General features: G+C 45.4%; 1 pseudogene across 1 annotated transcript; it reads right to left on the reverse strand.

The window, feature by feature from the left end:
- Positions 1-203: 203 nt before the first annotated feature.
- LOC308277374 (large ribosomal subunit protein uL11-like) lies at positions 204-8,815 on the reverse strand (annotated as a pseudogene). The gene is made up of 2 exons: positions 8,348-8,815; positions 204-233 (listed from the first exon to the last, which is right to left on the reverse strand). The product of its transcript is annotated as a large ribosomal subunit protein uL11-like (transcript).
- Positions 8,816-26,645: the final 17,830 nt, after the last annotated feature.

The raw sequence follows: 26,645 nt of genomic DNA on the forward strand, positions 1-26,645 counted from the left end.
TGAATAAGATTCTATTTCTGAGCTAGACTTTCAGCCCTGTTTTATTTTTATTTGGATACAGGGTCTCGCTAAATTGCTGAGGGTGGCCACGAACCCCTGCAATCCTCCTGTCTCGGCCTTTCAAGGATGGAGACAATATGTGCCACCAAACATGGCCTGTTTACTCAATTTTAATTAATTTAAGTTTAACTCATCATATATGGCTAGTGGCTACCATACTGGACAGCATAACTCTGGGATATGAAAAAGCCAAACACAGATGGCTAACTCCAAACAGACTTGGTTTTGATTTCCAGCCCCATTCCTTACCAGCTGGTTGAGTGACCCAGACAAGTCACTTACCTCTTTACAACTCCATTTCCTCATCTACAAGATGGACTGTAAGTGCTGCTCTACGTGTTGTGGTAAGGATTAAGGGTTTTTTTTGGGGGGGCGGGACTGGAGATATAACCCAGGGTCATTCTACCTCCGAGCTACACCCCCAGCCCTATTTTTTATTCTTTATTTTGAAACAGGGTCTCACTGAGTTGTAAAGCTCCTTACTAAGTAGTAGCTGAGGCTGTCCCCAAACCTCAGTCCTCCTATCTCAGTCTCCCAAATGCTGGGATTACAAGCATGCGCCACCATGCCTGGCTTGTGGTGAGGATTAAATAAGATACCATAAATGGTAGATTTCTTTCCTTCTTTAATTGGGTAAGTCTGGTGTCCTCCAGGGAAATAATAATCATAAGTATAAAGATTCCTGCTAGTGAGCCGGGCATGGTGGCGCACGCCTGTAATCCCAGCATTCGGGAGGCTGAGACTGGAGGATTGCAGTTCGCGGATAGCCTCAGCTACTTAGTGAGGCCCTCTACAACTTAGTGAGACCCTGTTTCAAAATAAAGAATATAAAAATAGGACAGGGGGTGTAGCTTGGAGGTCAAATGCCCCTGGGTTCCATCCCCAAACGCAGAAAAAAAAAAAAAAAAAAAAAAAGATTCCTGCTAGTAAGAGAGTTCAGTTCTCAGACTTTTGGCTAAGATCAAGTGTAGTAAGAGAGTTTAGTCTTCTTTGAAATTTAATACTATTTGGGGAAGAGAGTTGAATGCAATTGTGTCCAAAGACTGCAAAAGGAATTATTTATTAGAATACAAGGAGAGATCCCAGAGCCCCTTTCTGGGAGAAACAAGAGGCTAGGCTTGGATGGAGGCCAAGCACCTGAGACATACTTGATGGTTCTTGTTTGGCTTAGTGCCCAGGTTCAGTATGGATAAGCCCGGAAACTGTGGGAAGCTCTCAGGGCTGGGAATTGACTAATGGCTTCTAAATTCACTTCTTTTATGTTTCTGAAGAAAACCAGACAAGAGTTGGCTGCTAATTGCTTCCTCCTCAGGCACTTAAAGATGGTGTGACCTTGTGCAAGTTAGTTCACCTTTCAGAACCCCATTTCCCTATTTGCCTTTTTGCAAGGATTGCTTAAAGATTTGCCCAAAGAATAAGTGTGAAAAGGTGTCCCAGAGAGCTGGGCGTGGTGGCACATGCTTGTAATCCCAGCATTAGGGAAGCTGAGACCGAAGGATTTTGATTTACAGCTGGTCTTAGCTACTTAGGCTCTGCAACTCAGTGAGACCCTGTGTCAAAATAAAGAATAAAAAATAGGAAAATAGGGCTGGGGGTATAACTCAGAGGTAGAATGCCCCTGGGTTCCATCCCCAGTACTGCAGCAGGAGGAGGAGGAGGAAGAGGAGGAGGAGGAGGAGGAGGAGGAGGAGGAGGAGGAGGAGGAGGAGGAAAGAAAGAAAGAAAGAAAGAAAGAAAGAAAGAAAGAAAGAAAGAAAGAAAGAAAGAAAGAAGGAAGGAAAGGTGTCCCAGGAGTAAGTTAGCAGTTAACAACAAGGCAGGAGTAAATACTATATAAATGGCTTCAGTATAACTCATTTTGTTACCCTTGAAATAGCACGTTTGGCTCTGGTTATACTGTTCTGCTGGGTATTCAAAAACAGGCAAATAGCCCCATGTTGGGCAAACACAAGTTTTTCTAACATTTTTGCTCTTAAAGTGAGTAAAGGCTCCTCAGCGTTATTCTTAGGGACTTGGTGAGCTTTGCCTCTACCAGTTGTGCCATCTGCCAGGACAGGTCACAGACTTGCTGACTACTGAATATTTGAAAATAGAGTTAGGGGGTTTAGGAGGGAGGTAAAAACACCCACTGGGTTATCAGAGACTGCTGTTTTATTCGGACCTGGTACCCTCCAGAGAGTCAACCAGCTGTGGGAGAAGGGACCGATGGGCCACACGTCTGGAGAGTTGCGCATAGTCCTGATCGGCGGCTGAGTCACGTGGTGGATCAGAGGCATTGGTGTTTTATAGGCATGCTGATTCTCGCGACATCTGTAGTCTCGGGTTGTTTGGAGTCTCAGGCACCTGGAGTCTTGCGATATCTCTGCCTCTGGGATTCTGCTGCGAAATCACATGGGGGAGAGACCCAACTTATCAACTATTTGGTTTCATTTGAAGCACAGAGGACATTTTCCTGTCGGATGACCCTCCTCTTTTGAAGAATATATAATGTTAGCTCCCAGTCTTTGGGGCCTTCATGACTTCCTTGTTTGGGGAGGTCAGATGACTTATTAGAGTTGCAGGGGTCTTTGTCAAGGTTCATCCCTGGGTCCTATTTGACCTTGGAGGACTGGGGCCAAAATACTGGGTGTTTTTTCTTAGCTTTTTTTTTTTTTTCCTTTCAGTACTGAGGATTAAGCCCAGGGACATTCTACCGCTGAGCTATACTCCCAGCTCTATGTTTTATTCTTTATTTTGGAACAGCGTCTCACTAAGTAGCAGAGGTCCTGAGTAGCTGCGGCTGGCCACGAACCTATGATCCTCATGTCTCAGCCTCGCAAGTGTTGGGATTACAAGCATGTGTCACCACACCTGGCTCTGCTTAGCTTTTTTTTTTTTTTTCCAGTTTCAAATACTGCTTTTTTTTTAAACAAATTTTTTATTGAACATAAATGGTATACATTTAAACTATACTTGGTGCCCTCTCTCCCCTGCTTTTTATTTTTAACATACTTTAAACCCTACTGGGTTTAGCCGGGTGTGGTGGCGCATGCCTGTAATCCCCGCACTTGGGAGGCTGAAACAGGAGGATCACACAGGTTCGAAGCCAGCCTCAGCTACTTAGTGAGGCTCTCAGCAACTTAATGAGACTCTATTTCCAAAATAAAAATATAAAATAGGTCTGGGAGTATAGCCTGGAGGTAGAAAGCCTCTGGGTTCCACCCCTAGTACCACCAAAATAAACAAACAAAAATAAATAAATAAAACCTACTGGGTTTATATAATATTGAACATAAAGGCAATAGAAATAATACAATTGACTTTTAAATTTCCATTACCTAGCATTTCACTTTATTTAACTTTTTTTTGGGCAGGTCTAGGGATGGAACCCAGGGGCATTTGACCTTCGAGTTACACCCCCTGCCCTATTTTTTATTCTTTATTTTGAAACCAGGGTCACTGAGTTGCAGAGGACCTCACTAAGTAGCTGAGGCTGTCCGCAAACCGCGATCCTCCAGGTCTCAGCCTCCTAAATGCTGGGATTACAAGTGTGCGCCACTATGCCCGGCTTTTTATTTAACATTTTCAATTTGGCCAGGTGTGGTGGTGAAAACCTGTAATCTCTGCTCTTGGGAGGCTGAGACAGGAGGATCGCACAGGTTCAAAGCCAGCCTCAGCTACTTAGTGAGGCTCTCAGCAACTTAGTGAGACCCTGTTTCCAAATAAAATATAAAATAGGTCTGGGAGTACAGCCCGGAGGTAGAAGGCCTCTGTGTTCCACCCCTAGTACCACCAAAAAATAAATAAATAAATTTGGGCTTAAAATAATGCCATAAGGGCCGGGCATGGTGGCGCACGCTTGTAATCACCACGCTTGGGAGGATGAGACAGGAGGATCATGCAGGTTCGAAGCCAGCTGCGCTGGCTTAAGAGACCCTGTTTCCAAAAATATATAAAAATAGGTCTGGGAGTGTAGCCCAAAGGTAGAAGGGTTTCCAGGAACCCCAGTACCACCAAAAAAAAAAAAAAGAAGAAAGAAAAGAAAAAAATTTAAACATTTTGAAAGCTCAAATGCCCCAATACAAAAAAGACAAAAATAAAAAACAAAATAATACAAATTAACGATCACAATTCCTATATGAAACAACTTTTAGAAAAAATTTCTAAAGAGCAGATAAAAATGATCACAAGGCTTTGCATTCCTAAAAGAGATTAAAAACTAACTGGGCCTGGTGGTGCAGGCTTGTAATTTCAGCATTTGGGAGGCTGAGGCTGCAAGATCTCTGTTCGAGGACAGCCTTAGCTACTTAGTGAGGCCCTCTGCAACTTAGTGAGACCGTGTTTCCAAAATAAAGAATAAACCAGGCGTGGTGGCGCACGCTTGTAATCCCCGCGCTTGGGAGGCTGAGACAGGAGGATCGCACAGGTTCGAAGCCAGCCTCAGCTACTTAGTGAGGTTCTCAGCAACTTAGTGAGACCCTGTTTCCAAATAAAATATAAAATAGGTCTGGGAGTATAGCCTGGAGGTAGAAAGCCTCTGGGTTCTACCCCCAGTACCACCAAAAAAACAACATCAACAACAACAACAAAATAAATAAAAAATAGGGCAGGACAGGAGGTATAGCTTGTAGGTCAAATGCCCCTGGGTTCCATCTCCAGACCCACAGAGAGAGAGAGAGAGAGAGAGAGAGAGAGAGAGAGAGAGAAAGAAAGAGAGAGAAAGAGATTAAAAACTCAAGAGAACACTCCTGCTAAGACTGTGAGGGGACAGAAGTCCAGAGGCAAAAGGGACCAGACAGTAAAAGGGACAACTACTTTCTTTTTTTGTGTGTGTGGTACCGGGGTACCTAGAATCCCTTCTACCTACGTGCTACACTCCCAGACTTATTTTATACTTTTTTATATTTGGAAATAGGGTCTCTTAAGCCAGCATGGCTGGCTTCGAACCTGCACGATCCGCCTGTCTCCTTTCTATCTGATCTGTCTTTAGAAGTCAGAGCTTCTCAAAGGCAACCAGCAAAGAGGATCTTTTTACGAACAGGCAGCTTAGTAATTTTAAAGGATGACTCGTCTGTATGTTAAAGTACCATAAAGAACATTTATCTCCTTGTCAGTGTCCAAATTAAGCCTTAGATGTGACTGGAAGGCACACTGCTTGGAGAATCTAGTTTATCTTAACAGTCTGATGAAACATTAAGACATCACCACTCTATGATTAATTGGTTACTGGAACTGGTGAATTGGTTCATCAAGGGAAGTTGGGAATGTGTTCACTGAAGACCTTTAACCCACCAGAGTCCTCTCCGTGAGATGGTTTCAGTTGTACAGTAAGGAAGATGGTACATGATTCCTCTCCTACCAGCTCCCTGAGGATCCCTCTTCCAGAGTCTCCTCCTCCCAATATCCTAAAATAGAATGGAAACCTGATAGAAAAGAGCTGTATTCACAGCTTACTATGTGTGGGCAAGGTGCTTATGCCAGAGGAACTGAAGGCCCTCAAAATTCCCTCAGTCTGCCAGGCGTGGTGCTGCACGCTTGTAATCCCCGTGCTTGGGAGGCGGAGACAGGAGGATCACACAGGTTCGAAGCCAGCCCCACTGGCTTAAGAGACCCTTTTTCCAAATAAAAATATATTTTTTTAAAAAAAGTAGGTCTGGGAGTGTAGCCCAGAGGTAGAAGGGCTTCCAGGAACCCCAGTACCACCAAAAAGAAAAAAAAATTCCCTCAGTCCACAGTATATTTCACAGTGCCCAGGCCATCACAGAAACTTCCCCGAGATGAATCCAGTCATTCTCTCCTCTGCCACTCCCCTACATCAAGCCTGTATTCCCTGCCCGCCAGATCTTGCAGCATTTACTTTTAATCCCTCAGTCTGTTTTCTACCTAGAATGACTATTTCTCACATTTAGGACTTAACTCATGCCGGGGATGGTGGCTCATGCTTGTAATCCCAATGCTTGGGAGACTGAGACAGGAGGATCGCGCAGGTTTGAAGCCAGCCTCAGCTACTTAGTGAGGCTCTCAGTGACTCAGTGAGACTTTGTTTCCAAATGAATTATAAAATAGGTCTGGGAGTATAGCCTGGAGGTAGAAAAGCCCCTGGATTCCACCCCCAGTACCACACACACAAGAAAAGAACTTAACTCATGCCACCTTTCACAATCTGAAATTCTTATGCAATTTCTTATCCTACTATCATTCCTAGTTGACTGGTTCCATAACAGCAGACACCTGTCCTGTGAATCTCTATGCCACAGTGCCTGAGACAGTGGCTGGCACAATTATAGGAATTTACCAGTGACGAATAGTTAGAATTTATCATTGCAGCTGGGTGTGGTGGTCTCCTTAATGTTTTTATCTTCTGATTGTTTTTTAAGTCTTAGTTGTTGACACCCAGAAGGTCAGTTTCACCAATCTATTTATTTATTATTAATATTTTCGCGGTACTGGCGATGGAACCCAGAGCATTCTTCCTCTGAGCCACACCCCCAGCCCTATTTTCTATTCTTTATTTTGAAACAAGGTCTCACTAAGTTGCAGAGGACCTAAGTAGCTGAGGTTGGCTACAAACCTGTGATCCTCCTGTCTCAGCCTCTCAAATGCTGGGATTACAAGCATGGGCCACTACACCCAGCTCATAATCAACCTTGTGACACACTCAAAAATTCTTTTATTTTTTATTTTTATTTTTTGTTGGTACTGGGGAGTGAACCCAGGGGCATTCTAACGTTATGGTTGCATGGGCGCTATGGGCTCTTTTCCTCAATTCAAACAGATATGTTGAATCAAGAAATTAAAACTCATAGACAGGTTTGTTGCAGCTTAAACAAATCTATTACAAGCTAGTAGGAAATAGAAAGGGGAGATAAGAAGAGCAGTGTGCTTGGAAGACAGACTGGAGAGACCAACAATGGAACTCTGTCTCTCCTCTCCAAGTTTTTTGTAGTTGTTGGTATGCTCTTATTGGTGTTACCAAGACAACAGGCTAGTAACATATTTCCTAGGCGGGTGGGACCTTCTTGTCTCTGGACAGTGTACTCACTAAGAACAAGGGTCAATAACCTATTTTTCTGCCTTTGTTGTATTGGGCTGCATCAGTTGCCTGTCAATTATGGGCGCTTTGAAGTAACAAGTTGAGTTCACATTCCACACACCAAGGCCAGGTCACAAAGAAGAGGAGAGAAGCCAGGTGTGGTGGCGCACGCTTGCAAATCCCAGCATTTGGGAGGCTGAAACCAGAGGATCGCGGTTCGTGGACAGCCTCAGCTACTTAGTGAGGCCCTCCAGAATTTCGTGAGACCCTGTTTCAAAATAAAGAATAAAAATAAGTCAGGGGGTGTGGCTCGGAGGTCAAATGCCCCTGGGTTCCATCTCCAGACCCGCAAAAAAAAAAAAAAAAAAAAAAAAAAAAACAAAGAGGAGGAGAGGAACAGACACTAATTACAGCCAGTACAGATGTATGTAATCTCTAAGAGCAAAGCATAAGGCTCTTGATTTATTTATTTATTTATTTATTTATTATTTATTTAGTGGTACTAGGGGTCAAACCCAGGGGCCTTCTCCCTCTAAGCTATACCTCAGTCCTATTTTTCTTTTTTCCGGTACTGGGGATGGAACCCAGGGACATTTTACCTCTGAGCTACACCTCAGCTCTATTTTTCAGTCTTTATTTATTTATTTATTTATTTTGGTGGTACTGGGGGTGGAACTCAGAGGCTTTTTTCTACCTCCGGACTATACTCCCAGACCTTTTTTATACTTTATTTGGAAACAGGGTCTCACTAAGTTGCTGAAAGCCTCACTAAGTAGCTGAGACTGGCTTTGAACCCATGTGATTCTCCTGTCTCAGCCTCCCAAATGCTGGGATTACAAGCAAGTGTAACGGGAAAAGCTGTGTTTTTCTTTGCCTGAGTGCATACATAGTATCCAGGCTCTGACATTTTTCATTTTTATTGGAAATCATGACTGGAGCACTTTTCCAGTACCAGCATATTACCTTTGAGTTTTACTTCCAGCCCTATTGTATGTTTTATTTTGAAACAGTTTCTCACTAAGTTGCTGAAGATGGCTGTCAACCTGTAATTATTCTCTTTAACCTCACAAATACTGGAATTACATGTATGCACTGCCACATCTGGCTACTCAAAATATGTTTTATGTATTTTTTTTTAGGTACTGGGAATTAAATCCAGAGGTATTCTACCTCTGAGATATACCCCAGCCCTATTTTTAATGATTTATTTATTCATTTATTTATTTATATCAGATGAACTTTTATTGATATATTTTCCTTTGTATATTAACTGACCTGACATGGTACTGTTCCACTGTTGATGTCATGAAGGTGGCAACCATCAACATTGCAGCCCACAACTGGGCAGTCCTCAGGATCTCTTTGATGGTTCCATAAAGTTCTCTAGCTAAATGTCACATCTGTCAGGCAATGTTGACAATCTCATCAAAAGTGATATTTCCACTGTGTTTAATGTTTAAAGCTTCTTCCTGTCTTTGGGCGGCTCCTTGAGAGCTCTGATGATCAGGGAAGAGGCAGAAGGTACCACTTCAATCTGGGCTTGTCTTTTCTGAACAGTCAGCTTCACGATGACCCTCAGCCCTTCCACTCACCAGTTGCCTTGGCAATGTCATCACCAACCTTTTTTGGAGACAGACCCAGGGGGCCGATCTTGGGGGCCAGGGCAGGCATGGTGCCAACCTTGCCACCAGTGCACCTCAGGTACATGACTTTGATTTCATTGGGGTCGAACTTGGGTGGCATGGTGGAGGTGGCTGGTATCAGATGAACCCAGACACAGGATGACCTAAGAAAGTTGCACCTTGACCTCCTCCGAGCCAAAAGCATGTTTTATTTTGAAACAGTGACTCACTAAGTTGTGAAGGGCCTCACAAAGTTGCTGAGGCTGGCTGCCAACCTGTGATCCTTCTTGCAAGTATCACAAGTCTCAGATTCCCATGTAGAGGAATTACAAGCCTGTGCCACCACACCCAGCTTTTTATTTTTAATTTTTATTTTATCCTATTTATTTATTTATTTATTTATTTTTGCGATACTGGGGATGGAGCCAAGGAGCATTATACCTCCGAGCTACACTCCCAGCCCTATTTTTTTATTCTTTATTTTGAAACCGGGTCTCACTGAGTTGCAAGGGACCTCACTAAGTAGCTGAGGCTGGCTGTGAACCGTGATCCTCTGGTTTCAGCCTCCCAAATGCTGGGATTACAAGTGTGCACCACCAAACAGGGCTAGTACACCCAGATTTTTATATATCTTATTTTTTTTTTTTTTTTTTTGCGGGTCTGGGGATGGAACCCAGTGGATTTTGACCTTCGAGCTACACCCCCTGCCCTATTTTTTATTCTTTATTTTGAAACCGGGTCTCACTGAGTTGCAGAGGGCCTCACTAAGTAGCTGAGGCTGTCCGCGAACTGCGATCCTCCAGGTCTCAGCCTCCCGAATGCTGGGATTACAAGCATGCGCCACCACGCCCGGCTTATGTATCTTATTCTTTACAAATCACTTGAAACTTCACCAAACCCTCTGGGACTTGCTTAACCCTCTGATTTTTGTACTTTTTTCCCCTATGAAGATTGAGATATTATCTCAGTCTCTTATACTAAAATCTTCCCATACAATTTTTTTTCCACTTAAAAGCATTTCCCACTTACTTTTAACTTTATTATAATATCCCATCATGCTCACAAATATCTCCTTTTATTTGTTGAGTTTTCTTTTGTGTTTCTGAGCTCTGGTGGTATGACAAATATTTGTCAGTGTGGCCTTCTGGCATACCTTGCTGGCATACCTTTGCATTTGTCCTTAATACAAACTTTAGATCCTTTGCTCACGTCAAACATCCAGCTGTAAAATAGTGTCATTGTTTACCTTTCTCCTGACGGCCATCTCCTCTGTCTCTTAAATTATACTACCAAACTCAGGCACAGAAAAATACTAGGTACTTTTTTTCAATGGGGTGCTGGCAGCCTTGGCAGATGAGACATTTCCCATCTGAGACAGAGGAAAAGTAAAAGCATGCTTTTGGTTCTCTCACTGTGCCAGCCTGGCATCCGTTTCATGCATGGCCACAAATGGGATGCATCTATTGAATTTATTCATGTTTACCAGCATAATGGACATAATGAAGAACTGGCACCTAGTTACAACCACCAGATAAACATGTGATATTTGTGATAGTGTCAGCAAGACACAATGCCAGCACTCTGATGCCTAGGACCCGGCTGTGCCGTGGCAACTGAAGCACGTATTGTTGCCTGTCTCTGACTTCCCTTGTAGTCTGTGTCTAGTTTTCCCAGGTCAATGACCAGTAAGGGAACAAAACTCAGAATATTCAGCATCTGGAATGATAAAACTTGTCCTCTCTTTTTAGAGAATATGAAATTTTCCATGCAGCTCAATCAGCTAAAGATGGTAAAGGAATGTTTTATTTCACTTATCATTGTCTCTCATTTTTTAGGGTGCTGAGGTAAAGGAATAGATAATTGTTCCCATCAAAGCAATGTATACAAAATTAAACAATGGCCAGAACCCTAATTTCCTGCAACATTTGTTGTCTTTTAGTAAAACCCTCAAAACAATGCCATTCTACAATATTGTTTTTCTCTATGCTGGCAATTTAGAAGCCCACTTAATAAGACTCAAATGTTATTTTAGATCCTGTAAAGTCAAGATTATTTAAAGCATCAATTACAGCCAGGCGTGGTGGCTCACACTTGTAATCCCAGCATTCGGGAGGCTGAGACCTGGAGGATCGCGGTTCGCAGACAGCCTCAGATACTTAGTGAGGCCCTCTGCAACTCAGTGAGACCCGGTTTCAAAATAAAGAATAAAAAATAGGGCAGGGGGTGTAGCTCAGAGGTTGAATGCCCCTGGGTTCCACCCCCAGACCCACAAAAAAATTTTTTTTAAATAAATCATCAATTACATTTTGCATTTACCCAACTTAATTTAATAAACTATAAGTTATCCCTGAAAATCAAGACATCAGATAAACATCATTAGTGTCCTAAAGCATTATTCTCTGTGTGTGTGTGTGTGTGTGTGTGTGTGTGTGTGTGTGTGTGTTACTGGGAATGAAAACCAGGGGCATTCGACCTCCGAGCTACACCCCCTGCCCTATTTTTTATTTTTTATTCTTTATTTTGAAACAGGGCCTCACTAATTTGCAGAGGGCCTCATTAAGTAGCTGAGGCTGTCTGTAAACTGTGATCCTCCTGTCTCAGCCTCCCAAATGCTGAGATTACAAGTGTGCGCCACCACGCCCAGTTTAAAGTATTTCTTGCCACAGAGAAAAACTTTAAAAGCAATAAATCTATTATTTAAAAACATCCTACAAGCCAGGCGTGGTGGTGCACACTTGTAATCCCAGTGCTTGGGAGGCTGAGACAGGAATCACACAGGTTGGAAGCCAGCCTCAGTTACTTAGTGAGGCTCTCAGCAACTTAGTGAGACCCTATTTCCAAATAAAGTATATTATGGTTTGGGAAACTGTCCCCAGGGACCTTTGTTGGGCTCCTGGAAGCTATTCCCCTCAACCGTGGGTTCTTGTCCTGAGCTAAGGATAAATATGCAATAGCCTGGACTCTTGCTGAAGGTTTAAAGGAGTTTATTATTATAAAAATATTATTACAAAGATAAAAATACAGGTTGTAACTGTTAAGGCCCCATTAGAAAGAAGGAAAGATAGAGCTTAGAGTAAAGCACTACACCACAGAGTGACATGGCGGGATGACTCTGGATGGAGTCACTGAAGATTCCTGGACACAGCGTGTTCTTATAGCCAGCCCAACCAGTCTGCAGCAGGTTGTTTGACATGTAGATATCCTGCCCTATCTCTACCCAACCAGATCCTCCGCTCTGGGGCAGGGGGGGCAGCTCTGTCTCTGGCACAGACCCCACACCTTTTGTTACACTCCAAAATGTGTTAAGTTGCTTGTCTAGAGTCTGGGGTTTTCCCACATCCTTGAGGAAGTTTGCCTCTCTTTAGAAGTGTAAAAAAAAGTCCCTTAGCTTCTATTCTCTAGCTGGCTGGAACTCTGTAGCTCTCTAATCGAAGCTCCTTGCTTTCTTCTCTACCAAAGATAGATTTTTAATATTGGAAGTATTTCCAATACTGGTACATTAATAAATTTTGAAGCCTCTTCCCAATACTGGTACAAAATAGGTCTGGGAGTATAGCCTGGAGGTAGAAAAACCCCTAGGTTCCACCCCCAGTACTGAAACGGGGTTTCTTGAGAAGAAACACGGCGTTTCCTTAAGATGAAATGGAGTTTCTTGAGAAGAAACTCGACGTTTCCTTACCAGATTCTTGTCTGTGGTGAGCGAAGAATGACACCTGCCTTCTCACAGGAAGGGAGTAAAAAGTTTATTGGAAGCAGCAGGGAATATGGAAAAGTGGCTGAACACCCCTAAGGGCTGTCGGAACTCTGAAGTCCAGCAGCTGACCTCAGGTCACTACCTGAGTGTAGCCCGGGCCAAGTGCCTTCAGTTGCATGCTGCTTTCTCTCAAAGTCCACGCAATCTGCCAGAAAGGAATAGGGAAAGTGGCAGAACACCTCTAAGGGCTATCGGGGCTCTGGTGTCCAGCAGCTGCCTTCAGGTCACTACCCGAGTGTACCGTGGGCCAAGTGCCTTCAGTTGCAAGCTGCTTTCTCCCAAAGTCCATGTGATCTGCCAGAAAAGTGCAGGTCACCCCTAGGGGCCCTGGTCGGCCTTGATGTCCAGCAGAGGCCTTCAGGTCACTACCTGAGTGTATCCCAGGCCAAGTGCCTTCAATTGCACTCCACCTTCTCTCAAAGCTAACACGACCTGCAAGAGAGAGAGAAGCTCCCCAATGGGGAGGGGTTCCCAGAGTGGGTAACCGTCCTGGTGACTGGTCTAGGGGTTTATATATCTTGGCCTGTCCTCTGTTACTTGGAGTCTGGGAGGCAGTTCTTAAAATTTGCATAGGGTATTTGCATGTCCTTTGAGGGGTCTCCTTTCAGTAGAGGTGTCAGGCTTGCTCCAGGGATGTCTCCTGGGTTTGTTGATTAGTAAACAGATGGTTTTGTGAAGCTTTGGTCATTCTTATCTCTGAACCTTGGAAGAGCTGGTCTCTTTTTAGGAGCCTTGGAAGTTAATTAGTATTCGTTGCACCTCAAGAAATTAAATTTTTCTACTGAGGCTCTTCCCTATCTGCCTACTTCCTTTCTACCTCCTCAGTACCACACACACACGAAAGAGTAAAAACATTCTACAAGCCAGGTGTGGTGGTGCACGCTTATAATCTCAGTATTTAGGAGGCCGAGACCAGAGGATCACAGTTTGAAGTCTGTGGACAGCATACGGGAGGTTGAGACAGGAGGATTGCTGAAGGACAAAGTTTGACCACACCAGAGGCCGCCATAAGAGATTTATTAGAGGGGCACAAAAGGAAGAAAGAGAGAGAGAGCAGGGAGCTACTGGCCTCCTTCCTCTGCTCAGCGGTCCAACGTTGGCAGAGGCCCTCTGGAGGGAATCATCTGGTGTCGACTCAGCGTGGGGAGGTGGGGGGGGGGATCTGGTATTTGTTCTGTCTCCCAGGATCCCCAGGATCTGTAAAAGTTAACTTGATCTGTTGTGGCTCGTTGTTTGTCCTGTCAGAGTGTCTTGTTTGAATTTTTACACACCCCCACCCCAGGGTTGGATGGGGAAATAAACAGGCAGATTCTTTCAGACAAGCACACATAAGGTCACCCTAGTGCTTTGAATCGGCTTCCCTGCCCTTGCCGGGGTGAGGCTTGTCTGAGACACGATGGAAAGAACTGGCCTTGGCATGAGACCCAAGGAGGCTATTTCCAACAAGAACACATACTCTGACCCTGAACATTAGAATTCCCTTCTGGCTGTTGGGGAGGGTCTTCCTTTGTCTGGACCTTGGAGTCTGGAAGCTGACTCGCTTGTAGCTGTCGGGCAATTCCTCCTAGCAGGTCCTAGACCTGAGGACCTCCCGAGGCCATAAAACATTAAGGTCCCCCTAGACAAAAGAAAAACATCAATTGATCTTGTTTTGTCTGTGTAAGGCGTGGGCTCTTTTTGCTCTAGTCCTTGGATATTAAGCTCTAATTGTTCTACTCTGTGGAGTTAAGTGCCTCCAGCCCTCAAGACTGGACACCGGTAGAACAGCTTCTGATTTCAGTTGGTTATATACTCATCTGTTCCCCTTTCCTTCCCTTTTTCTGCTACACTTTTTAGGATCTTCGTGACCGACTAGCCTGCAGATGCTGCATTGAAGATGGGCCAAACGGCATCCTTAACCCCTCTAGAAGCCCTGCTATCCCACTTCTTTGAATTCCAAACTCTGGCTCGCCAGAATAGATCAAAGGTGGCAAAGGAACCATTACAGACTCTGTGTGAGCTTGAGTGGCTGAGTGGCCCTCCTTCAGCACAGGTGGCTGGCAATTGGCTCTCTCTTTTTTTTTTTTTCCGGGTCTAGAGATGGAACCCAGGGGCATTCAACCTCTGACCTACACCTCCTGCTCTAATTTTTTTTTTAATTCTTTATTTTGAAACCGGGTCTCACTGAGTTGCAGAGGGCCTCAATAAGTAGCTGAGGCTGTCTGTGAACTGCGATCCTCCAGTCTCAGCCTCCCAAATGCTGGGATTACAAGCGTGCACCACCACGCCCAGCTGGCTCTTTTTTCTTATCTGATCTTTACCCAATGTGCCGGTGATCTTTTCTAAGCCCGGCCACCCAGATCACATACCATATATCACTGCCTGGATAGAATTAGTAGTGGACACCCCTTCTTGGGTTAAAAAATTAGGCCACCCCTCTATCTTGTTAATTCACTCCCAACAGGCACAAGAGAAGACAAAGGAAACTGATAAGAAGATGACAGTCCTTCAAGGAGAATGTGACCCACTGGACACCCCTCTCAGCCTTCCCCCTCCTTATCCTCATGCCCCTGCCCCCCGCGGCTCCTTCCCCAAACCAGCCCTCATTCAGCCCCTCCCACACACGAGCAGGATCCTCTTATAATCAAGCGACCTCAGCTCTGCCAGCGTCTCCCTCCACTGTTCTGCCCTCTAGCACGGGACCACCTTCTCTCCTCCCCCTTCATCTGATGCCAGGTGCAGACAGCAGTCAGACTCAAGGATGTCTTGTCCCATTCTTTACTACTCTACTGATCTTTATAACTGGAAAATGCAAAACCCCTCTTTTTCTGAAAAAACACAGGCACTCGTTTACCTCCTGGAAACCATTTTCTTTACCCAGCAACGTACTTGGGATGATTGTCAACAGGTCATGCAAGTCCTTTTTACATCTGAGGAGTGTGAACAAATCCAGCAGGGAGCATATCGTACTGTTCTGGGCAGGATGGAACTCCTACTACTGGCCCCGTCCAGTTGGAGAGGGAGTACTGCAGGATTGTCCCAATTGGAACTATAACTCAGACTCAGGTAGGGAGGCGATAGCCAGATATCACCAAGCTTTGTTCAGTGATGCGCAAGCTGCAGCCAAAAACCAACAAATATGGCCAAGGTAAATGAGTTCATCCAGGCTATGGGAGAATCCCCACTGGCTTTCTTAGAAAGACTGATGGAAGCCTATCGGAACTACACCTCCCTAAACCCAGAGGCTCAGGAAAATAGATGAAAACTTAACATTGCATTTGTCTCACAGTCAGCCCTAGATATTAGAAAGAAGCTTCAGAAGTTAGAAGGGTTTGAAGGAAAAGTCATATCTGAATTAGTGGAAATAGTGCAAAAGGTATTCCAGAGTAGTGCAAAAGGTATTCCTTCAATTTCCCTGGAAATTGAAGGAAAAAACCAAAAGTGGAATGCAAAGATAAACTGCTATTGTGGCAGTAGCAGCCACTAAGCCAGGACCCCTCACTGAAAACTGGAGGGTCCGAGGTGGCAGGCCTCTTCTATATAAAAACCAGTGTGCCTATTACAAAGGTATGGGACACTGGAAAAAGGAGTGTCCCAAGAAGAAACGGGAAGCCCACATTTTAAGCTTGAGGGAATGATGGGGCCGAGGCTCAGAGCCCCCCCCCCCCCGTGAGCCTATGGTGACGTTAAAGGTGGGGGGGGGAACCCATGAATTTTCTGGTTGACACAGAAGCAGCCTTCTCAATAATTAAGACTCCTAAGGGACCTCTATCCAAAGAAAAACTCCAGATCCAAGGGGAAACAGGAAAAGTTGACTCTCACCCATGGGCTGCCTCTAAGATTTCAGACCAAGGCAAAGGGACTCCGACTTTCTCATTTCTGGCTGTACCTGGCTGCCCCACCCCTACTGGGAAGAGACTTACTCCAAAAGCTGCAGGCTACCATTACATTCCAAGAGGAACAAGCTCAGCTGACAATTCCAGGGGACCCCCAATTAGACTCATGGTCACGCACCCCATAGGGCAAGAGTACCTTTTGATGCCAGAGCCTATTGGCATCTTCAGTGCTTCCTATCTGGACTTCCTAGAGCATTGTAAGGATGCCGTGTCGGGAGTATGGGTGGAGACAAATCCTCCCGGTCTGGCAAAACACCACCCACCCATTATTATCCAGCTCCTTAGCTCAGCAGTGCCTGCACGCATCAGGCAATATCCCCTCAGTCTACAGGCATGCCAAGGAATTGCTCATCACATTCAGAGGCTCAAGGATAAAAGAATTCTGATTCTCTGCCAGTCCTGATGGAACACCCCACTACTACCTGTCAAAAAGGCTGGAACTGGGGACTACCGACCTGTGCAAGACCTCTGAGAGGTAAACATCCGGAGACCATCCACCCAACTGCCCCAAATCCTTATAGTTTGCTTAGTTGTCTCCCACCAGACAAAACCTTCTACTCAGTGTTGGACCTCAAGGATGTCTACTCCAGTCTACCTATTGCTCCAGTGAGTCAACCTATCTTTGCCTTTGAATGGACAGACCCAGAGGATGGAACTACAGGTCAGTTGACGTGGACCAGACTGCCCCAGGTGTTCAAAAATTTCCACACCCTATTTGATGAGGCTCTAAGCCAGGATTTGGGTGCCTTTGGATGACACATACCATCCTCACGTTGCTCCAATATGTGGATGATCTTTTGCTGGCCGCTAGAACCCTGGAGGAGTGTAAGGAAGGAACTCTAGACCTTCTCATAGAATTGGAAAAGCTGGGGTATTGAATCTCAGCCAAAAAGGCCCAGCTGTGTGCTCAAAAGGTTACAGATCTTGGCTACAAACTTTCCTAGAGCCAGCAAACTCTCTCAAAGGATGGAATAGAGGCCATACATCAAATTCCCTGGCTCAACGCCGGGCGTGGTGGTGCACACTTGTAATCCCCGCGCTTGGGAGGCAGACACAGGAGGATCATGCAGGTTCGAAGCCAGCTGTGCTGGCTTAAGAGACCCTGTTTCCAAATAAAAAAGTACAAAAATAGGTCTGGGAGTGTAGCCCAGAATTAGAAGGGTTTCCAGGAACCCCAGTACCACACACACAAAAAAATTCCCTGGCCCACAAACATTTGCAGGTCAGGGAGTTTCTTGGGGTAGCCGGTTACTGCAGATTATGGATTTGGGGATTTGCAGAAATAGCAAAGCCCCTATACTCAGCCACAGCCTGGGGAGGCTCCCTCTTGATATGGGGGACATCAGAACAACAGGCTTTCAAGGCTCTAAAACAGGCCCTGGTGTCAGCTCCAACCTTGACCCTCCCTGACCTTAAAAAGGCTTTCTAATTATATGTGGCTGAAAAGAATGGGGTGGCAACGGGAGTTCTTACTCAAACGCTTGGCCCATGGAAGGGCCCTGTAGCATACCTCTCCAAGAGGCTAGATCCCATAGCATCTGCGTGGCCAGCCTCTCTGCAGGCCATTGCAGCCACCTCCTCTCTGGTCAAAGAGGCAGATAAGCTCACTCTGGGACAAGACCTTGTTGTACATGCTCCCCACTCTGTGGAGGCTGTTACAGACACCTCCTGATAATGGCTGTCTAACACCCGAGTCACTCAGCTACAAGCACAATTGTTAGATCATCCAAGGATAAAGTTTATACAGGTTAGCTCTGTCAATCCAGCCACCCTATTGCCAGAGAGTGATGAGACAATAAACTTAAGCTATGACTGCCGGAATATTCTGGAAGTCCTCCAGGGAAGTAGACCTGATCTCACATGTGTTCCTATCCCAGATGCAGAGGAGATTCTCTTCACAGATGGGAGCAGCTTGGTGGAGGATGGAATTCGGCACGCGGGAGCAGCAGTAGTCAGTCCTTCCAGAGAGTGGTTGACAAAAGCCTTGGCCCTGAAAGTACGGGTTCTGAAGAGAGGAGTGAGGATGACAGACCTCAATCAAGGGAGGGTCGCCAGTCTACTGGGCCCATATCTACTGGCTGACAACCGGGTTTATTCTCTTGTGGTTATCTATACAGTTGCTAGCTTCAGGTTACCCCGGAATACAAGAAAGGCAAATCCAAGGTACATATAACACAGGGCAGGTCAAACAGTACCCTGGTGCAACACAAACAACACAAACCTAGTCTTAGCTCAGACAGAACAATAGCATCATTAGTTCTGAGAGTCTTAATTACTTTGAAACCTCCATGACCCCAAACCTTGTTGACTCTGGGCGGAAGGACAGTCAGAAGTATGCTTTTAGTAAAGATAAGGGGAAGACCTTAATGGCTCCCCTCACCCTGGGAATGTCTGCCCAGAAAGCCGAGCTCATTGCCCTAACGCAGGCATTAAGGTTGGCAAAAGGAAAAACTGCTAATGTGTACTCTGACAGTAGGTATGCCTTTGCTGCCACCCATGTACACGGTGCCATTTACAGAGAGAGGGGGCTGTTGACGTCTGCAGGAAAACAAATTAAAAATGTCCCCGAGATCCTAGCACTTCTCAAAGCCATATGGATGCCAAAAAGAGCTGCGATTGTTCACTGCCCAAGTCATCAGAAAAATGACTCCCTCGAAGCACGAGGAAAGCGATCTGCAGACCAAGCAGCAAAAAGGGCAGCAAAAGGGAGGATGATGCCCCTAACGAAAAACCCCACAGCCACGGGAATAATAACTCCCCTCCCGGAACTCCCGCCGAGCCCTCGCGAACACACCACTCTCCCCTCTGGGTGGAAAGTGCTCCGAGATGGTCGAGTCGCAATTCCTGTTGCCTTGGGAAGAGAACTTGTCCACAGAGCCCATAGATACACTCGCCTGGGAGAAACCAAGCTGTGCCACCTGACTAACAAAGCGTACTGCATCTCATCCTCGGCTGGACTCGCTCAGCGAGCTGCAAGCAGTTGTCCCGCTTGACAACAGGTAAACTCGGGGAGTCGACAAACAGGGAAAGGAGGGACTGTTCAGGGCACCTCCCCTGGAGATTTTTGGGTGATAGACTTCACTGAGGTAAAGCCTGGAAAGCATGGGTTCCGCTACCTTCTAGTACGGTGGACACTTCCTCAGGATGGGTTGAAGCCTTCCCAACAAAGGGAGAGACCGCTAAGATAGCAACCAAAAACCTGCTGGAAGACATTATCCCCAGATTCGGCCTTCCAGCAGCGGTGGAGTCCGATAATGGCCCGGCCTTCACAGCTAACACTGCAAAGGATGTGTCAAGGTGTTTAGGAATATCTTGGAAACTACACTGCGCTCATAGGCCCCAGAGTTCAGGACAGAACATTAAAGGAAATTCTTACAAAATACGTGACAGAGCTTGGTGGTGACTGGGTGACCCTCCTGCCTATGGCCCTGCTGCAAGTTAGATGCACTCTGTATATGCAGGGATTTTCTCCATTCAAAATCATGTATGGACGGCCTCCTTTTTTTTTTTTTTATGGTACTGAGGGTGGAACCTGAAAGGTTTGAGCCGCTGCCCCGCAGGGGGCGGGGCCGGAAGCTAGGAGGCGGAGCCTGTGATTCCCAGAGGCGACCACGCCCCTCGATTTAAGGGAGCCGGTCTGCTACCTCTAGAGAGAAGCCCCATAGAGACACAGAGGCGCACTCTCCCCCACTAGCCCCCCGGGGCTGGCGGCCGACTCCCCACTAATAAAGGCATTCATACCACCTATAATGGATTTCCACGTGTATCTGTGCGCCAGTGGCACCCGCCGCATTTTATTTTTTACAGAACCCAGGGGCTTTCTACCTCCAGACTACAGTCCCAGACCTATTTTATAATTTATTTGGAAACAGGATCTCACTAAGTACCTGAGAGCCTCACTAAGTAGCTGAGGCTGGCTTTGAACCTGTGTGATCCTCCTGTCTCAGCCTCCCAAGCGTGGGGATTACAAGCATGCGCCACCATGCCCGACGTGGACGGCCTCCTCCTTTGTTGCCTCGGCTGGCTGATTGTGAACTTGTTAAGCTCTCAAATCATAACCTTCTGCACTCCCTCCAAGCCTCGCAGACCACCCTAACAGTATCCCATCAAGCAGTGGCCGCAGCACAGCACAGCCAGACCTTGCCTGGAGGACAAACGGAGCCACTGTATTCACCTGGACAGTCGGTTTGTATTAAGCGGTTTTGGTCTGCCCCCCTCAAACCTCGCTGGATTGGCCTTTCCAAGTCATACTCAGCACTCCTACAGCCGTGAGTGGTTGGAAAGGACAGCTGGATCCATCGGTCCCAGGTCAAGCCCTATCTTGAAAGTCATCACCAGGCCGACAGAACATGGAGGATCGTAAGAAATCCAAAAACACCCCTGAGACTCAAATTCTCAAGATCCTAGGACTAAGAATCTTGTTTGTTATTGCCGGGCGTGGTGATGCACGCTTGTAATCCCCGCGCTTGGGAGGCTGAGACAGGAGGATTGCACAGGTTCGAAGCCAGCCTCAGCTATTGAGTGAGGCTCTCAGCAACTTAGTGAGACCCTGTTTCCAAATAAAATATAAAAAATAGGTCTGGGAGTATAGCCCGGAGGTAGAAAGCCTCTGGGTTACACCCCAGTGCCACAAAAAAAAAAAAAAAAAAAAAAAAATCTTGTTATCTGTCCTACCTGGGGGAAATTCTTAGAATTTATGTTCAGGTTGTGTGAGAGGAGGGGGAGTTTCTCATTTTTCATATATCCCCAGAAGCTGTTATTATACGAAAGAGACCTATACCTTAGGCTCCATGACGTACTGGGCAGCAGTTATGATAAAGGGCTATACAGATGGCTGCCCAGGGGGAGCTGGAGCTATACAATGTTGGGCAAGACCCTTACCTCCCCCAGAGCAAAAGGGGCCTCCACCTTGTCCATGTCTAAAAACAAATTCCAGTGGGGTACTGAGCTTTTGTCCATTCCTTTGTGCAAAATGGATGTTATGAGAATTTAAAGGAATGTATAATTAACAATCAGAAATTTTGGACTAGAATTTCAGTGGGTCAATATGCTAAGAAAATATACCCTGGAATAAGCCGGGCGTAGTGGCCCACGCTCGTAATCCCAGCATTTGGGAGGATGAGACCAGAGGGTTGCGGTTAGCAGACAGCCTCAGCTACTTAGTGAGGCCCTCTGCAACTCAGCGAGACCTGGTTTCAAAATAAAGAAAAATAGGGCAGGGGGTATAGCTTGGAGGTCAAATGTCCCCAGGTTCCATCTCCAGACCCCCCCCAAAATAATAAAATATACCCTGGAAAACAAGGGGGGTATGTTTATTTTTAAATGAAGAGTGCTGTTTCTATGCCAGTAAATCCGGTATAGTACAAGATAAAAATCAAACAACTACAAGAAACCCGAGAAAGGTGAGCACAAGAAAATAGTCAACTTGGACTCCTATGGACTGGACTAAACGGATGGCTCCCAATTTGTCACCTCTCTTAGGTCCCCTCACAGCTGTCTGTCTGTCTAATAGCACTCATGGGCCCATGTATCCTCAATTGTATCGCTAGTTATACTCAACAGCTCCTAGTACTCCACAGTCCCACCCTTTACCAATCTGCCCCAAGAAGAACAGCGAATAGAAAATCTCAGCTCCTCAAGGGTTTGAGAAGAATTAACAGCAGTGGGGAAAGTGGTCCCATTATAACAATTTCTCTTTTGTCTTTTCATGTTAAATCTGTGTAAACCCCTGAGTTGTTCCTTTGTTCCTAATGCACCAGTATTGGGAAGAGGCTTCAAAATTTATTAATGTACCAGTATTGGGAAATACTTCCAATTTTAAAAGTATATCTTTGGTAGTGAAGAAAGCCAGGAGCTTCGAGGAGAGGGCTGCAGATTTCCAGGTGCCAAGGGTGATAAGCTAGAGAATAGGAGCCAGGGCCCCCTTTTTTTTTACATTCCTAAAGAGAGGCAAACTTCCTCAAGAATGTGAGGAAATCCCAGATTCCCACGTTTTGCAGTGTAACAAAAGGTGTGGGGGTCTGTGCCAGAGACAGAGCTGTCCCCCCTGCCCCAGAGCGGAGGATCTGGTTGGGTAGAGATAGGGCAGGATATCTACATGTCAAACGACCTGCTGCAGACTGGTTGGGCTGGCTATAAGAACACGCTGTGTCCAGGAATCTTCAGTGACTCCATCCAGAGTCATCCCGCCATGTCACTCTGTGGTGTAGTGCTTTACTCTAAGCTCTATCTTTCCCTCTTTCTAATGGGGCCTTAACAGTTACAACCTGTATTTTTATCTTTGTAATAATATTTTTATAATAATAAACTTTAAATCTTTAGCAAGAGTCCGGGCTATTGTATATTTATCCTTAGCTCAGGACAAGAACCTACGGTTGAGGGAAATAGTTTCCGGGAGCCCAACAAAGGTCCCTGGGGACAGTTTCCCAAACCATAACAGTCCGAACTGTAACATCCTTAACCGTAACACCAAAAGCCCATGAAACCGAAGGCCTGCAACCCCTGCCCTGCTCTGCCCTGTGTCCAAAAAAGGAAGTATTCTCTGTAATTGGCTGAGTTTAAGATAACCCTGCAAATCTTGTCATGGTATGGGGGGGACTTTATGTAGGAGGTCTGTAAGCTAGAGGGGGCAGCTGTCGTTTTCCATCTAACTCTGAGGACGGCAGTCACCACACGTGGCTAAATATGACCTCTTGCCTATACATTGTGGTGGTCTTGACTTGTTTCATGCTTGTGGTACTATAGGGTAAAGCGCTGAAATTGAGTCGGGGGTCGCAAAGGAGGCAAAATTCAGCAAAGGAGTGTGATACCAGGCCCTGTTTTATTAAATTGTATGTTGTTCCTGTTTGAGGTCTGCAGACCGATATTGGGGGTGTTATCGGTCAGCAGAGTTGCACTGCAGAGAGGAAGTGAGAGTATTTATATAGTGGAGGCCTTGGAGTAGGGCTAGTAATACATCTGGAGTCTGCCCCATCTACACTTCTGGCTTCTGGGGTTCCGTCTCCTGTCCCAGTTGAGGGGAGTAGGAGGGATCAGATCATGGGGGTTGTAGCTCAGAGGTAGAATGCCCTTGGGTTCTATTCCCAGTACCACAGAGAGAGAGAGAGAGAGAGAGAGAGAGAGAGAGAGAGAGAAGGAAAGAAGGAAAGGAAGAGAAAAAGAAAGAAAGAAAGTATAGGTCTGAAGAGCTCGGGGCCATTCGGGGCAATGTGGGCAGCCTGGACACTGTGGGCAGCATCCTGCAGCTCCTGATCTCTCCCTGTGGCCACTCTCAAGCGTTGTGATGCCTTGCATTTCCCCTAAATGTGTACCTTTGCTTTTTTTTTCTTTTTGCCTTTTTGGTGGTACTGGGGTTCCTGGAAACCCTTCTACCTCCGGGCTACACTCCCAGACACCTATTTTTTACATTTTTCTTTGGAAAAAGGGTCTTTTAAGCCATCGGGGCTGGCTTGGAACCTGCGCGATCCTCCTGTCTCCGCCTCCCAAGCGCAGGGATTACAAGCGTGCACCACCACACCCGGCCTCTTTGTTTTTTGTTTTTTGTTTTTTGTTTTTCAAATTAAAACCTCTGCCTTTATCTTTGACTGGTGTGTGTTAAAATCTTTTTGCCACAGAAGCCAAGAACCTAGAGAAATTATCATGTTGTCCCATGACACATCTATCCCATTTTGCAAAGTCCAGATCCTGATAATCTACAGCAAATACTGAGAGGATACCACCCTTTTGATAAAGTAGACTAGAAGAAATAAAATTTTAGGTAGAAAGGAGATTCATTGGGAAGGGAAGGAAAATAAGGTTTTAAAAATCTGAAATCTTCAGTTAACAGAGCTTAGTTATTCTCAAGAAGGCAGGACCACATTTTTAAATTAAAATAGGATGACTCAGAAAATTCTTGAGGCAATTAAAACCTGAGAGCTTCACCCTTTGTCAAAGTTCCTTCCCCTCCAGGGAGAGCATCAAAAGTCACACTTTTGTTAACAGAGCCTCACACCTCACAGGCAGATCTCTGCTCCTGACTTCCTGTCCCAGTTCTGGCCCAAAGGAATTGTCACCTTTTGTGAACCAGAAAGTTTCAAAGAAGGAGCCTGCCATCCCATATGCCCCTGCCACCCCCTCTCTAGTAAGTCCTATAAGAAAGTAACACTTTGAGGAGCTCTGGGCCATTTGGACAGCTCGTGGACACTCTGGGCAATGTTTTGAGCTCTTGGCCTCCCTCCCCAGGGCCACTCTCATGCTCTCTTGGGATGGCCAGTGCTTTTCCTGAACATGTATCCTTACTTTGCTTAAATTAAAACCTCTGCCTTTATCTTTGACTGGCGCATGTTGAAATTCTTTTTGACAAAGAAGCCAAGAATCCATAGAAGTTACTGTGCGGCTCGTGACACATTGACTTCAAATTATTAAAGGCTCTTAGAGATAGTTTGTAGAGAAAATGGAATACAAGTTCCATTTACCTGGACGATCTCAGCTCCTCTAGATTGGCAAATGCTCACTAAAGCCACTCTCTCAGGAGGAGGATATTTACAATGGGAAACCAGCTTAGGTAGATTTCTGCCAAGAGATAGCACAATATAATCATGCTGTTAATCCTCCTGTTCCAGCCAGGCATGGTGGCACGGGCTTGTAATCCCAGCATTTGGAAGGCTGAGATGGGAGCATCACAGTTTGAGGATAGCCTCTGAGACCCCGTTTCAAAATAAAGAATAAAAAAAAAATATGTGACAGGTAGTGTAGCTTGGAGGTAGAATGCCCCTGGGTTCCATCCCCAGTACTGAAAAAAAAAAAGCCTCTGTTCCTATTGACCTTGAAATGTTAACAGGAACAGAGAGAGAATATGAAAATTTAGTTGTCCAAACTACATTGTCTCAACAAGCTTATATGAACAAACCTCTCTAGCTGCTTGGAGAGCCTCGCAATCCTTGACAGAGACAGCTGAATCCACTCATTCATTAACTAAAGTCGTGCTAAAGAGATAGGACAAGAACAGTCAGAGCTATGAAAATATAATTAGTTAAGATTTTAGATTTAGGATAGGTAAAAATAAGAATTCCCTGCTCCCTGCCTTTTGCTCCCATTCGCTTCCAGTGAGCTGACACTTTGCAGAGAAATGACAGAGCTGCTTTGCTAATTAATGGGACCATCCCCTCCCTCTAGGCAGGGGTTCTCCCTAAATGTAAATGAGGCAAACAGGCTCCACAGGAGAGCATCTGACAGATGAGAGAGAGAGACAATATACCTTGATTTAACAGCTTTTTCTGCTTTCTGTATCACACTCATGCTAGGTGTAATAAATCTCACACTTTCCCTTCTCCTTCTTCAAGTGACCAACTTTATAAGATTGTTGGAATGCATTTGTTTGGGGGCCCAGTTAAGTGGGAAATTACTTACCTAAACATCAGCTGCTGATTAAAGAAGGATCTGCATATCCTACTTTTGGTTTCCTTTGTCTCTGAGACTAGGCTGTGGGAGATACTCCTGCAACGCAAGGATACACAAAGCATTTGCAGATTTTTTTAGATTAGTTAACTAAAATATTTATCAGCAGGTTACCCATGCTCAAACCACAGACATTTTTTAATTAAACAACTAGCCTTTGAAAATACTAATCAGGATGTTAAGAATGCCCTTTCCTCAATAAAAGGTAAATTCTTTTCTGACTGTCAATGGGTGGCTCAAGCTGTTGGAAGAGAGCAGAATAAATGATCTGTATTTGCTGCCGTTTTATGGCATACTGGGTCTAAAGTCCAACGTTATAACTGCAAAAAATACAGACATATTCAGAGACAATGCCCTTCTGTTAGCTCTCAATCAGTCCCTGGGAATTTGCCCCCCACACCCCGGCGTAAAAAGGGAAATCTGTGTCATTCTAAGTTTGATAATCAGGGCAATCCCCTTTTGGGAAATGAGAAGACCGGCCACTCCTGGGCTGTGGTCAAACAACAGGGAGCATTTCTAGTGAGCTCCATCACTCAGTCCAACAACTTCTGGGAGCACGGGATTAGATCTGCCAGTCAATAAAGATATCGCCACTACTCCAGACGTGGGCCTTCACAAGGTGCCAGCTGGAATTTTTGACCCTGTCCCTCCAGGGACATTAGGCCTTATTATAGGGCTAAGTGGGTTAACCATGAAGGGTATCACTGTTTTCCCCAAGGTCATAGACTGATTTCATTGGGGTAATTCAAGTTATGTTAAAAGCTGGTGGATATCTAATTAAACAAAAAAGAGGGGAGAATTTATTGCTCGCTTTTAATGCTTCCTTATATCCCTTGTGAAAAGCAATCATGAGTAAATCACTTTGAGGTGAGCAAGGCTTTGAAAAT

Source organism: Muscardinus avellanarius (assembly GCF_963383645.1).
Source record: "Muscardinus avellanarius genome assembly, chromosome: 19".
In the NCBI taxonomy this organism is placed as follows: Eukaryota; Metazoa; Chordata; class Mammalia; order Rodentia; family Gliridae; genus Muscardinus; species Muscardinus avellanarius.